The sequence below is a fragment of the Elephantulus edwardii genome, unplaced genomic scaffold, assembly GCF_000299155.1.
Source record: "Elephantulus edwardii isolate Elephantulus edwardi_28Jun2011 unplaced genomic scaffold, EleEdw1.0 scaffold00065, whole genome shotgun sequence".
NCBI lineage: Eukaryota > Metazoa > Chordata > Mammalia > Macroscelidea > Macroscelididae > Elephantulus > Elephantulus edwardii.
Window position 1 is genome coordinate 8,118,985 of NW_006399815.1, and position 14,936 is coordinate 8,133,920.

Here is a 14,936-nt window from a genome sequence, read left to right on the forward strand (position 1 = left end):
TCTAGAAACTCTATGAACTTGGAGAAATGACAATAGTTAAGGAAAGGCGTTAGGTCTTTTGTTCATTGCTATGAGTCATTCTCAACTCGACCACAATCAACCACAGTTGGTTATGGATTCTAATTCTGACCTTACAAATTAACCAGTCTAACAAGTTACGCATTATTTGAAACTTGCAAAGGTATGTGCCCAATAGAATGTTGTATTGAACAATGTCAGATGGCATACAAATCAGTGATCTTTTACTGTCATAGCTCAGATACTTGCTTCAGAGAACCAGAAGTAGCTGAAGTAATTAACTAAGTACTGTGAATCCTTTCAGTCTCTCACTAACTCACTGAGTTCACTTTGGCCTGATGGCAGGTATAAAGAGTTCAGGTACCCTTCTGCAATTATCTGTTCGTTATCTTCAGGCAGAGACCTCATAGATATCACTGAAGGTACAGAGGAGACGCCCTGCAAGGTCACTGCTCTGCTTGTATGTGGAGACCTGAAAGTCACATCTGTGCCGGAGAACATGAGCTCCTCTCTAAGCGGCTCCAACCAGTCTATTAGACATGACACAGCCCTGGTGGTAGTGAAGTTGATGATGGGAAAAGACAGAGTTGGAAGAGAGGTTGAATGAGATTACATTCCTTAGAAGAAGTATAAGGACTGAACACTGCAGGAAAGATGAAAAGGAAGTCGTCAGAGGTGGCTGGCTGTAACTCCTGACTGCTCTAAGTGCCTTTTTTCTGTATATACTATGACATTGGTGCACATCCAAATCACATGTTCAATTTACAGAAAGTATAGTGGATGTTGAGGGGTCATTCCTTGATATCAATTTAGGAAGAGTGAGTTCTTACTATGCTGGGTCTTTCCAATTCATTAACTAAAGATCAGAGTTTAAATCTCCCAGCTGCTTCATTGGAGAAAGACGAGCAGTCCTCTCCTGGTATGATTCACAGCCTCAGAAAGCTGATGGAGCATTATTATGAGTCTGAACCAGTTGGATTGTAGTAGGATTTTGAGTTTTGACATCACTTGTCAGGACAGAATCTAATTTGATCATGAAACTCAGCTGCCAGGTTATATTGGCCAGTGCATCCACGTCTAGTTTTTAACTCCTTTTTTACTTGTGGAACATATACTGACCACTGACATTTTAAATCTCTCAGGTTTCTCAGGAAGCTGCTAGTCTGGTCATAGTACACATTGCCACTGGGCAGAGATTTATACAAATGCATGAGCGTGAAGACATAGGGCTCACCCACTAATCCCACCACCAGGGTATTTGTCTGATGTAGTTGCATCAGAGTTCACAATATCCTTAAGCGATTCTTGTCTTGATTCCAGCATATCTTCCATTACTGGAAACACATGGTCTAGACAACAGCAACAACAAATCAGAGTAGAAAATAATTTCATCCTGAAAGATTTAAATATGAGTTTTATTTACCAATGTAAAGTATTTGCTGTTTTCCATATTCGTTTTTTAACAATCTGAATAATTTTTATTTTTTTAATTCCCAGTTCTTTTTTATTATGATTTTAATGAAAGTTGAAAGAGAAGTTCTCTCTCTCCTCCATCCACCCAACATGCTAAAGGAAAAGGCGACCCAGGGGAAGAAAGTGGCCCTGGTGCCCACTGGAGTCAAGAAGTGGAGGCCAAGAATGATTAAGAAAAGGCCCAAGAACTTTGGCATTGTGAAGGACATCCCACACAAAAGAGACCTTAACTGCTTTGTCAAATGGCTCCTCTACATCTGACTGCTGCAGCAAAGGGCAATCCTCTACAAACAACTCAATGTGCCACCTGCAAGTAACCAGTTCACCCAGACCTTGGGCCGCCGACTGCTACTCAGCTGCTGAAGCTGGCTCAGAAGTACCGACCAGAGATAAAGCAGGAGAAACAGAGGCTGTTGGCCTAAACTAAGAAGTCTGCTGGCAAAAGAGATTCCCTCACCAAGAAACACCCTGTCCTCTGGGATGGGGTGAATACTGTCACCACCCTGCTGGAGAACAAGAATGCCCAAGTGGTGGTGATCACACACGACACGGATCCCAGAGAGCTGGTGGTCTTCCTGCCTTGTCTTATGTCATTAAAAAAAAATGTGTATTCTGCGGGCAGCGGGGTAGCGGCTTCCCTCAGAGCGTGCGTGAGCACGCTGCTGTCCTCCTTGTAGGAAGCATGGCCGCCCCAGCTGGCCTGGGGGCGGGGCTCCAGGAAAAAGTGCCACAGCCTTTGAAGTGCAGATTCTACTAGAGAGGAACTAGCTGCTTCTTCATCATCCTCCTCAGCTGGTGGGGTCAGTGGAAGTTCTGTCACTGGATCTGGTTTCAGTGTCTCAGATCTTGCCCCACCACGGAAAGCCCTTTTCACCTACTCCAAAGGAGCTGGAGAAATGTTGGAAGATGGCTCTGAGAGAGTCCTCTGTGAATCTGTTTTCAGCTATTAAGTGGCATCCACACTTAAGCAGGTGAAACATGATCAGCAATTTGCTCGGATAGAAAACCTAGCTGGTTTGGTAGAAGTGCTGGAGGCGGATGAATGGCGGTTTAAACCCATCGAGCAGCTGCTGGGGTTCACACCTTCCTAAGGTTGCTGTTGCCTCTAGAGCACATGTGTAGAGCCGGCAAGGGCCTCTTCATAGTTCTTTGGCCTTCCAGAAGTTTCCAACTATATTGCTGAGTTGTTTATTGCATCCACATTTGGTTTATCTGTTATCTCTCTCTAAGCAACAAATACTAAAATATGTGATCTTTCAGGGGGAAAAAAGTGTATTCCCTACTGCATCATTAAGGGCAAGGCCAGGCTGGGCCGCCTCATCCATTGGAAGACAAGCAGTACCGTTGCTTTCATGCAGGTGAACCCAGAAGAAAAAGGCACTCTGGCAAAGCCAATGGAAACCATCAGGGCCAGCGGAAATGATGAGTTCCACATGCTCTGGGGAGGGAATGTCCTGGGACCCAAGTCAGTGTCCAGCAATGCCACACTGAAGAAGGCCAAGGCCACAGAACTCATCACCAAACTGGGCTGATGTACATGTTTATTTTTATGTGTTTGTTTTATTTTGTTTTTAATAAGAATAAATTTCTCCTTCTGAGAAAAGGAAATCGTCAAACTCATCCATTACTTTCAGATTGACCCTCTTAATTCGTCTCTGTTAGTTGCAAGATTTCTAATTAAATACTTTATTAAAAGGTAAATAATAAGATCTGATGGTATATGATTTGATTACTTTTTTATAAAAGTTAACAGAAAGAACTGCATTTATCATATTTAATTTATTCCAACATCTCCTGTGGTAACTTGTATTCTATACTTGAAACTTGAAAATATATTTACAACTGACAACAGTGGCATCTGCTGGCTGCTTACAATGATTCCACAATTGAATGAGGAAAAATATCCTCCTTTGCAGGTTTTTAGAGAGCTTGAGGCACAACTGTTTGTAATTTAACAGGCAAATGCAAATGACTTTGAACTTATTCTTAACTCAATTTAGCATCGATATCTATATCTATATAACATCTATACCTATATGTGTATTCATATCAATATTCATTCCCATATCTATATTTCTGTATGCACATGTACACATACTTCTGTTTATTATAAAGAGCTCCAGTGCTTAGTGTTAAGGAGTTACACTGCCAGTACAAAGGTAAGCAGTCTGAATCCACCAGCTATTTTGTGAGAGGATGGGTAGTCTTCAGTTAGATGATTTAATGCCTCTGAAAACCCACTGGATGGTCAGCTCCAATTTGATGACGCATAACAACGGCAACAATATCTACATTAAACATATATGTGTTCTTTTTACCTACTTCAATCTGAAAATAGTGTTAATGCTTCGCAATCTTTATTGCCTTATAGGAGCAAGGAAAAAGGTTGCTTGTCATATAATTTTGTCCTTAGAGGACATTTGACTGAGGGGAAGAACAGTTGTAGTTGTTGTTGTGTGCCATCGAGTCACTTGCGACTCATAGCGACCCCATGTACAACAGCCCTAAACTCTGCTCTATCCTGTGCCAATCGCACTGCCTCTGACACACCCATCCCGATTACCCCAGTCACTGAATCAATCTACCTCATAGAGAGTCTTCCCCTTCTGTGCCGTCCCTCCACCCTCCCAAGCATGATGTCCTTCTCCAAGGACCTGTCTCTCCTTACAACATGTCCAAAGTATGTCAGACAAAGCCTGTTTCTATCACAGTGGTTTTAAATTGTTGATGATGTCAGGTGCTGTCAAGTTGGCTATCATTAATAATGAGCTTATGAACAACAGATCAAATCCTTGTCCTATTCAGTCTCCTCTATAGTTAAGCTCAGTGTTACAGTCACTATGTCACCCATCTTATTAAGGGACTTCCTTTCCCTATTTTCTAAGCATAATCTCTTTTCCCAAGGACTGGCACCTCTTGTCAACATGCATAAAAACCTAGCCTCTACAGAACACTCTGGTTGTATTTCATCAAAACCAGATTTGCTTAGTTGTTTGGGAGTCCTTGTAGTAGTCGATAACTTTGTCAATGCCCAATTCAAAGACTTCAATTCTTTGATCTTTCTTATTCATCATCCAACTTTTGCATACATATGAAACAATAGAAAATTCTATGGATTATACATCTTAGACTTTAAGCTTGTTCTTTAGTGTTTTTAGGAATTCCTTGACAACAGATATGCCTAATGCAATGCATTGTTTTATTTCTGCTGCTATAATTATGGAGTGTGTCAATTGTGGATATAAATAAAATGAAATAATTGACAACATCAATCTTTTCTCCAACTATCATGATGCTGCCTATTCATCCAGTTGTGAAATTCTTTGTTTTTTTGAGACAGGGTTGTAACCCATGTTGGAAGTTGTTGTGTGCCATCGAGCTGCCTGCAACCCATAGCTAGTGTATATACAGCAGCTCTGAAGTTTACCCTTCCCTGAGCCAGTCTCATTGATTCAGACACACCAACCATTAGCCCAGTTACTGTATCAGTCCATTTCATCTGGGTGTTTTCCTCTCCTACACATCCCTCCAGCCTTCCAAGCATGATGTCTTTCTCCAAAGATCAGTTCCTCCTGGGAAACAACCTTGCTGAAAGTGAAAAGGACTTGAGGTTCTTGCTGCAGGAGGATCAAAGATCTCAGCCTTCAATATGGATTCTATCCGAACGTTAGGAAAACAAAAATGCTCACCACTGTGCCAATAGGCAACATAATGATAGATGGAGCAATGATTGACATTGTGAACGATTTAATTGCGCTTGGATCCAGTATCAACACCCTTAGTATCAGCAGTCAGGAGATCTGGAGTCATATAGAGCTGGGAAACTCTAAGGTCAGGAGCATCTCCAAAGTGCTGATGAGCAATAACATCAGTTTAAATACTAAGGTGTGTCTGATACAAGTCATAGTCTTTCCAATCACCTTCTATACCTCTAAAAGTGGGACAATGAAAAAGAATGACAGAAAAAGAATTGATGCTTTTGAACTGTGATGTTGGAAAAGGATACTGAATATCCCAGGGACTTACAAAAGAACAAACAAATATGTCTCAGAGAAAGTGCAAGCAGAATATTCCTTGGAGGGAAGGATGGCAAAGTATCAATCACCTCATATGCTTTGGGCATGTTGTTAGAACAGTCTAATTTTTGGAGAGAGATGATGTTCTTGAAAAGATGGAAGCTCAACAAAATAGAGGAAATTATCATGAGGTGGATTGATAGGGTGTCTGTGGCAATAGGCTAATGTATGCCAGATACCATAAGAATGGCATTAGATAGGACAAGTTTTAGATATTTTGTTAGTTGTTGTTTGTGCTGTTGAGTCACCTGCAACTCATAGCAATCCTATATACAACAGCTCTGAAGTCTGCCCTATTCTAAGCTAGTCTCACTGACTCTGACACACCTACCCTCATTATCCCAGTAACTGTATTAATCCATCTCATCCGGGATCTTCCTCTCCTGCACTGTCTCTCCACACTTCCAAACGTAATGCCCTTTTCCAAGGACTGGTCCCTTCTAACCATGTGCCCAAAGTATGTGAGGCAGAGCTTCAATATCCTAGCCTCCAAAGAGAAACTTGGTTTCACCCTCTCCAAGATAGACCTATGTATTTTCTTGGAGGTCCATGGTATGTTCTAGCCTCTTCTCCAGCACCACAGTTCAAAGGCATCAATTCTTCTGTCATCCTTAGTCATTCATTGTCGAGCTCTCAGATGCATAGCGAGTAATTGCAAAGGCCATGGCCAGGATCAGGCACACCTTAGTCTTTAGACTGACATTGTTGCTTCTCAGTACTCTGGAGAGGTCTCTGACAGCAGATTTTCCCAAGTGTAATTCATCTTTTAATTTCCTGACTGCTTGTGCCAAGAGTGTTTGTTAATTGTGGAGCTGAACAAGCTGTAATTGTTGACAACCACAATCTCTTCTCCATCTATCATGGTACTGCCAATTGGTCTGGTGGTGAGAATATTTGTCTTCTTGATGCTGAGTTTCAATCCATATCGAAGACTAACGTCCTTGACCTTCTGCAGCAAGCACTTCATGTTCTCCTCAGTTTCAGCAAGTAAGATTGTGTCATCTGCATCATTGTAGGTTTTTGATGTTGTTAGCAGGGTTTCTATAATTCATACTCAACTCAATAGCACCTAACAACAATGACATCTCTCTCATTGCTTCAAATGTTCACATGTAAGATGGTGGTACTCCCTCAGGCATATAATACAGTTTTATGAAACATTAATTGGCTTTACTGTTATAATGTGACCATACCAATAATACTTACTAGTCTTAATATATACAAAACTTGTGCATGGTTTTGTGAAATTTCTGTTTGAAAACTGGTCTCCCTAGGATCAAAGAGAGAGCCTTTATACCTTTTCACTCATTGTTCCTAGTTGGATCACCTTGGACAATCTGACCTAGATCTGATGCTCATCTTTATTTAACACTAATGTGTTCCTGGCCTGTTCTGAACGGTTATCACGTCTTGCCTCAGAAAGAATTAGTAATAGTGCAATTTGTGGATTTGATATTTCAATGTTGATCTCACAGGCTGCTGATTTTTGCAACCTTTTCTGTCATCTTTCCTCATTCTGATCTTTCTTAGTTTTTCTCTTTTCTGGTACTTAATTTACCTTCTATTTCAATGTGCCACATCACCAATGTCATTATAACTCCATTCTAAAGTTGAATGGTTTTTAAGTAGCTTCATCAAATCTTCTTTCTAGCAGAGACAGTTGGAAATGTGTCTGTTAACATCCTGGTCAACCAAGAATTCAATTTTAGGTAAATTAGCATAAGAGCTCTTACAAGAAGACAATCATGATTCCATGATATATATTGGTTCTTCCGTTAGTTCTGTCTTTCCATCATTTTGTAAAAGAAGTATTTTGAAGGCACTGTTATGACCAAATTAAAAATCATTTTATGATATCTACCTCTTGGATGGCAGCTTCTCAGGTATATTCTAACATTCTAACTCTAATCACAGGACAAAGCATCAAAGTCATTGCTGTTGCATCAGAAATGAATCATAGTTGATCGTTCAGTGGGTTTTCTGAGGCTGTAAATTTCATGGAAGGGGAGCGTCCATCTTTTCTCATTGAAACCACAAGTGGATTCAAACAACCAGAGAAGCATGACCTTTTAACCAACAGCCCAACTCTCCGTGGATCCACACCACTATAGCTTGCACGCTGTTGTTGTTGTTGTTCGGTGCTACCAAGTCAATTATGACTCATAATGACACTGTGAACAATAGCTCTGAACCTTGCTCTATCCTAAGTGAATCTCACACTCTCTAAAACACCTGTTCCCATTGCTACTGTGTCTATCCATCTCATCCAGGGTCTTCCTCTCCTGTGTTGACCATCCACTCTTTGAAGTATGATGTCCTTCTCCAAGGGCTGGTGCTTCCTGGCAATCTGCTCAAAGTATGTTTCAAAATTCTTGCCTGTGAGAAACAACCTGGTTTCACCCTCTAGGACTGATCTGTTTATTCTCAACTGCCATTAAATTGCAGTAATAGGTCTAAGATTTCCTACTCCAAAAATATTCCACTTATTTATGTATTCATTGTTTCATCTAGAAAACAAGGCATACCTCATTTCATCTATGAAATAAATGTATAAGCAGCTGATGCTAGAAAATAACAAAGGAAAAATAGGCTTGAAAATAGGCTGAAAGAACTGAAAAACAAATTAAAACATGGAGTTGCATCACTGAAGTATTCTAGGAGCACAAAAAATATCAAAAGAAGGTAGAAAACATATAGAGTGCATGTACACAAAAAATAGTCAACACAGAACCATTTCAGTAAGTAGTAAATGATAAAGAAACAATAGTATTGAAGGAAGAAATCCAAGATGCACTGAAGTTATTGGGAGAGGGGGAAGCCCCACAGATTGTTATATTACTGACAGAATGTTTCAGGGAACAGACGCAATCCTGGATGTGCTCACCAGTCCCTGTAAATAAATATGTAAGACCTGGTCAACCGACTAGAAGAGATCCATATTTGTTCACATTTACAAAAAGACAAATAGACTGTGAAAATTATCAAACAATACGTTACCTATGACATGTTAGTGATCTCTTCCTGAAGATATTAGAAAACACTTGGAGCAAAACATCAACAGAGATCTGCGAGAAATTCACTCTTAATTCAGAAGTCACTGTGGAAGGAAGGATATTCTTACTGATGTCAGATGGGTATTGGCTGAAAGTAGAGAATACCAGAAAGATGTTTTCTTGTGTTTTATTGATTATGTAATGTCATGCTGTACCATATGAAGAAGAAAGTAGCATCAGGATTGAGGTAAGACTTAATTAACAATCTGTGTTATACAAATGACACAACCTTGCTTGCAGAAAGTAAAGAGGACTTGAAGCACTCCCTGCAAAAGATCAAAACCTATAGCCTTCAATATGTATTTTTTCTCAACGAAAGAAAACAAAAATCCTCATCACTAGTGCAATAGTCTCCATGGATGGAGAAAAGATTGAAGTTGTCCATGAATTTATTTTACTTGGATTCACAATAAACATTGATTGTAGCAGCAGTCAAGAAATCAAAATAAATGTTTCTCTGAGGAAATATGTTGACGTGTTGCACTGAGGATATATGTTGTCAAGGACTTTCCAAAGTTTTAAAGAAGCTGGGTGTTTTAAAGAAGCAAGGTGTTTTCCATTGCTTGGTATGCATCTGAAAGTTGGAAAGTTAATAAGAAAGACAGAGAAATATCAATGTCATTGAATTGTGGTATTGGGAAAAGGACTGACAAAAATCTGTCAAACAGATCTGTCCTGAAGAAAGGGCAGAGTGCTCCTTAAAGGTAAGGATGGTGAAATGTCATCTCATTTACTTTGGACATATTTTCAAGAGAAACCTGTCCTTTCAGAAGAAACAAATTCTAGGAAAGGTGGAGGGTTATAAAAAGGGAGGAAGACACACAACAAGAAGGATTGACACAGTTATACCTCAATGCAATTGAACATGACAGAGATCTTGAGGTTGGTACAGCATAGAATAATTTTTAAACCTGTTGTTCATGGATTTATAAATCTTAGTTTATTTGATAGCATCTAGTAACAACACTATTTCAGTTTTTTTCTTTCTCTTCTGTCTTTGTAATGACCTTTTTCTTTCTTCATATCTTTATATCATCCAACAACTTATCCAGTCTTAGAGATTTGATGTTCAGTGTATCAACTCTATTCCTAAAATGATGTTAAAATTCAGATGGACCAGATTCAAGATCATATCTTGGTTCTTGTGGACTTATTTTCATTTTCTTTGTTCTCAATTTGAGCTTGCGTATGAGTAATTGATGTCTCACCATAGTCCTCTCTTGACCTAGTTTTGACTGTTGATTTCTTCCATTGATGTAATGAATCTCAGGTGAGATCCATATATAAAGTTGTTTAAGTCTTTTTAAAAGGGCATTTTCAAGGACAACAATCATTGAAAAGATAAAATTCAATAATTCTACTTCCAGCCTTATTTCTATCACCAAGCTCATATTTTCCAACTACTATTCCTTCTTCACGGCTTCCAACTTTTGCAATCCAGTCAGCAACTAACATTAACACATCTTGATTGCATGTATGGTCAATTTCAGACTGTAAGATTTGGTAAAACTTCTCAATCTTCCTCTTTGTTTCTAACTGTAGAAGTATGTTTTCGAATAACAGTCATGTCAACGGGTCTTCCTTGTATGTATATAGATAATATCTTATCACTCCCATATTGAACAAGGTTGGAACTTGAAACGGATATTTTGACTATGAATGCAACACCATTCTTCTTCTTGAAGCACTTGTTGCAGAGGATCAAGGAACACAGTGTTCAATATGGCATGCATCTCAATTTCAAGAAAAAAAAATTCTTACCACTGGACTGATAGATAACATCATGGTGGATGCAGAAAAGATTGAAGCTGTCAACAACTTCATATTACTTGGATCCACAATTAACTCCTTTGATATCAGCAGTCAGGAAATTAGGAGACATATTGCATTGGGAAAGCCTGCAGTTAGGGAATTCTCCAAATTATTGAGGAGTTATGATGTCAGTTTGAAGACTAAGGTGTATCTGATTCAGGACATGGTTTTTCTGATCACTTGTTATGGATCTGAGAGATGAAAAACGTGTAAGGAAGGCAGAAAAAGAATTGATGCCTTTGAGTTGTGGTGTTGGAGAAAAGAACTGAACATCTCATGGACTGCCAAAAGAATAAATAAATATGTCTTGAATAGGGTGCAAGCAGAGTGTTCTTTGAAGCCCAGGATGATGAGGCTATGCATCACATACTTCGGGCATGTGGCTTGGAGGGGCTATTTCTTGGAGAGGGACATGATGCTGGGAAAGGTGGAGGATCGACAAAGGACAGGAAGACACACAACCAAGTAGGTTTACACAGTGACATATAGTGTAGTGTCAAGGGTTTATTGTTCATAATGGCTTCCCTAGCTATTGATGAACTTTTTAAATTTTGTGTTGAAGTACTTACTTTATGAAGGAGATAGCATTGGGTTAGAATATAAGCTCTATCTTGCTAGAGGCCTTTGGAAGCCCAGTGTTTGTACTCTCCCGGACACAGCACCCAGCTGTGCTACAGCTGACAATCTACAGGATCCTGGTTCATTGTTTACCAGTCTCTGCAACACCAGCCTGCATCACCCACAGTCACGAGCATCATTTTCCAGATAGGTTGAGTATCTGTGAGACCTTTCAACAAACTACAGAATCCAAAAATCATAGAGGAGTGGGGGAGATGGCATTTGTCAAATGTCTAACAGTGATGCAATTCATTATAAACCAATAGTAGAAATCATGAGGCTAAGCCCAGTCATAACTTTTCCAAATTTCTGGACTGGAGCCAATTTTCAGTTCCAGAATTCATTGACTGAAAAGATAACCAAATCCACAGTAGAAAAGACCTTGCAAAGGTCAAATAAGTTTTCATGCTTCTGATTGCCCTAGTCTTTCCCACAAAATACTTATGGAGGTTTAACCAAGAAACAGGAAATAGTCATACATTTCAACAACTGTTGGACACAGAGTAATACCTCGAGACCAAGAGTGTCAAGTCCTCCACATTTGGATGTGCAAGCTGCACTAAAAATGGTTTTGTTTCTGTTTTTTCTTTTTTTAAAATTTATTTTGTAATAACTGACATAGTCAGCATGGTAAGGAGATGCCTGCTAAGTGAGTCTTGAATGGGTAGATGAATAACCACTCTTAAAGGTGAAGTGTGAGAGCGTGCATGTGCCAGAAATTGAAAATGCCACGTTCTTGTGCCCTCAAGATAATAGTTGGAAGGAGCTTAAAAATAATTTCTAAATGACCACATTCAATAATTATGAATTTGCCAGTTGTGTTCTAAACATAAGAAATTCTAGTGTGCCTGTGGTTAAACACTTTGTTGCTACCTAAGAAGTTAGCAGTTTGAAGCCACCAGCTTTTCAAGAGAGAAAGATGTGGTAGTAAACTGCCATAAAGATTAAAAACAAAAGAAAACAAAACAAACAAACAAACAAAACCACCCCAAAATAAACCCATTGCAATCAAGTGAATTTCTATTCATAGCAACCCTACAGGGCAGATTCCACAGACAGCTCTCTGAACGAGGGCTTCTGTTCTGCATAACTCACTCTTAGATTCCTTATGGGCAATTCTACTCTGTTCTATATGGTTGCTGTAAGTTGGAATTGACTCAGTTGTGTCTGTTTTCTGGCATAGACTCAAAATCCAAAATTTTGAGGAACTTTTCAAAATAAATTTCTGTTCACTTTAAAGTCATCATATTATTAAGAATTAGCCTAAAATAAAAGTCTTTAAACAAGTCATATTTCATTTTGTAATAAGAGCAGTATAAAATAAGAAAAAGGGGAAAAAAAACCCCAGCTGCAGGCAGTGTCTTTTCAGGAGGCCTACAAACCTAGCTTAAGTACTAACACAGTAGGTACCCCCTTGATATTGTGAGTCTAGGTCAGTAGAGGATGCTGTTGCATCTTTTATAACATGCTCCTCCAAAGCAAGCTTGCCAGGTCTGTGACCTCCAGGAAGGGCAGGAAGGAAAATGAAAGTGAGTCTCAGGGTTGGGACTGCCTGGTGAAAAATGATTCAGGCAATTTGACTTCCTGCTGGGTAAAACAGAGAGGATTGAAAATGCAAGGGAGATTATAAGCAGATGGAGGGTTTGGATGCCAAAACTGTCCTGAGAGGTTAATGCACTAAGGTGATTTTAAAGACAAGTAAGCTATGTAATTGAAATACTTATATACTACTATCTCTTTTAATATGTGATTTACTCATCATAAGAATTGGCTATTCCTGGATTTCTGTATGTTTTATCTTACTTAAGCAAAGTTGCTCCAACTTAGGCTACAAGTTAGGACATCTTTTGATGCATTCCATTGCTTTTTGACTTTTGGAGATGATTAACTGTATGGTGAATACTCCATTTTGCAGTGTCTCTTGTTGGCCCGTGTTGTAGATTTCTTCATTTTGCACAGAGATGTGATTTTAAATTGGTTACCAAAAAAAAAAAAATCTAAATTACTAATAAAGCTAGAATGACTTTAAAATTATACTGTTATATGTTAAGAGCAGGTCTAGTCTAAATATCTGCTCTACCCTTCTGTAGGGAGTTCTGGTAGTGCATTCCATAGAAAGTTGTGCTGCTAAACAAAAGTTCACACCTCTCTGACTGTTTGAATCCACCAGTGGCTCTGTGGAAGAAAGATGGACAATCTCCTGTTGTGCAATTTACAGTGTCAGAACCCCCTCACCAAAGGATAAGCTGTAAGAATGTTCCCACTTAATGGACATGACCTTTCTGTAGCTATGAAGTCTGTCTTTCCATATAGATTTTCCAACATTATGTGAATGGGGTGTGTTGACTTATCCACAAAAGGATTGGCTATCTACCATTCCACATGAGGGTTAGCCAGACTCAACAATCTACAATAAGATTGGTTAGTCTCATCAATAAATTGAATGGCTCTAGCCACAGAGATGAATTCTTTCCCTGACAGTGAAGGGGAAAGAGACCTCCCCAACCCAGTAAAATGTAGGACACGCCTTGAGGCAGCAGCAGCCATTAAAACTTTGGTTGGGGAATGGCAGGGAAAGCCAATATTGGCAGGACTTAGAACTTTATTGAACAGTTGGGAAGCAAGAGAAGACAATATTGGCATGACTGAGAACTTGGAAACATTGTTCTGGAGCCAACAGGCTCACAGCTGATGTGATTGTATGTACATTTTGGGAGGATTATAATCTTTTGATTTCACCAATATGATTCCATGCTGTCTGTGAGCTATCACATTGGATTTTGTACCCAGCAAAACATTAAGATTGTTGAGATGAGTAGAAAGAGGTACAGGAGTGTGCGGGACATGTCTGACATCATGGGAATTGATTTTGTGTTATTGATGCTTTTAACAAGGATAGTTTCCCTTTTAGAATTTGGTAAAAGGTAGATGTGGTATTAGCTACATGGTCCTTGCTCTTTTCTCACAGTAACATAATAAGTGAACAAGAGCAAATTGTTTCATTGATGCAATCTTAAATTTATTTGTTTTACCTGAAATGGTTGACACATAGTGACCCTTGATATGTATCAGCTATGATTTAGGAAATGTTTCCCTTATTTCATTTGGTTCTTCCAACAAAATTGGAAGATACATCATTTTTACACTTTTGTTGGAGATGAAGAATCATATTTAGAGGATTTGAGTTTCTTGCTGTCATTTTTAGAGCTAATAACACACAAAGAGAGTGGGATTACAATTCTGTGTGGTTGGATATTAAAGCCATGCATTTTTTTTAAGTCAACAACATTTTTTTAATGAGTAGTGAGTATGAAAATTACCTGAGGATCCTGGAAATTTGCACGTTCTAACTGATTAAGCCTGGTGTGATCTGAAGCTCTACATTACAAATCTGTTCTGATGACTTGGGAGTTTATCAGAAAAAGAGAATCTCAGCTCCTGTCAGGCTGCTCCTTAGAGGCAAGGATTCTGAGGCTTCGTCTGACACACTTTGGACATGTTGCAAGGAGGGAACAGTCCTTGGAGAGGGACATCATGCTTGAGAGGATGGAGGGACAGCACAGGAGAGGAAGACCCTCAAAGAGATGGATTGATTCAGTGACTAGGGTAATGGGGGGTAGGTGTGTCAGTGACAGTGAGATTGGCACAGGATAGAGCCGGGTTTAGGGCTGTTATACATAGGGTTGCTATGAGTAGCCAGCAACTCAACGACACATAGCAACAATAACATAGTATAATTAGGAAGCTCTGGTGAAAAGAAGTGTATCTGCAAGCTTGAAGGCATGTGGTGTGAGGCCACCAGCTGCTCTGTGGGAGAAGGATGAGCACTGGGAAAGTCTGCTATCAGATACTTCTCCAGAGTGCTAAAGAGTAATGAGGTTATTCT

General features: G+C 39.3%; 1 pseudogene; it reads left to right on the forward strand.

The window, feature by feature from the left end:
- The first annotated feature begins 2,078 nt into the window (after positions 1-2,078).
- Positions 2,079-2,582, forward strand: LOC102857945 (annotated as a pseudogene).
- Positions 2,583-14,936: the final 12,354 nt, after the last annotated feature.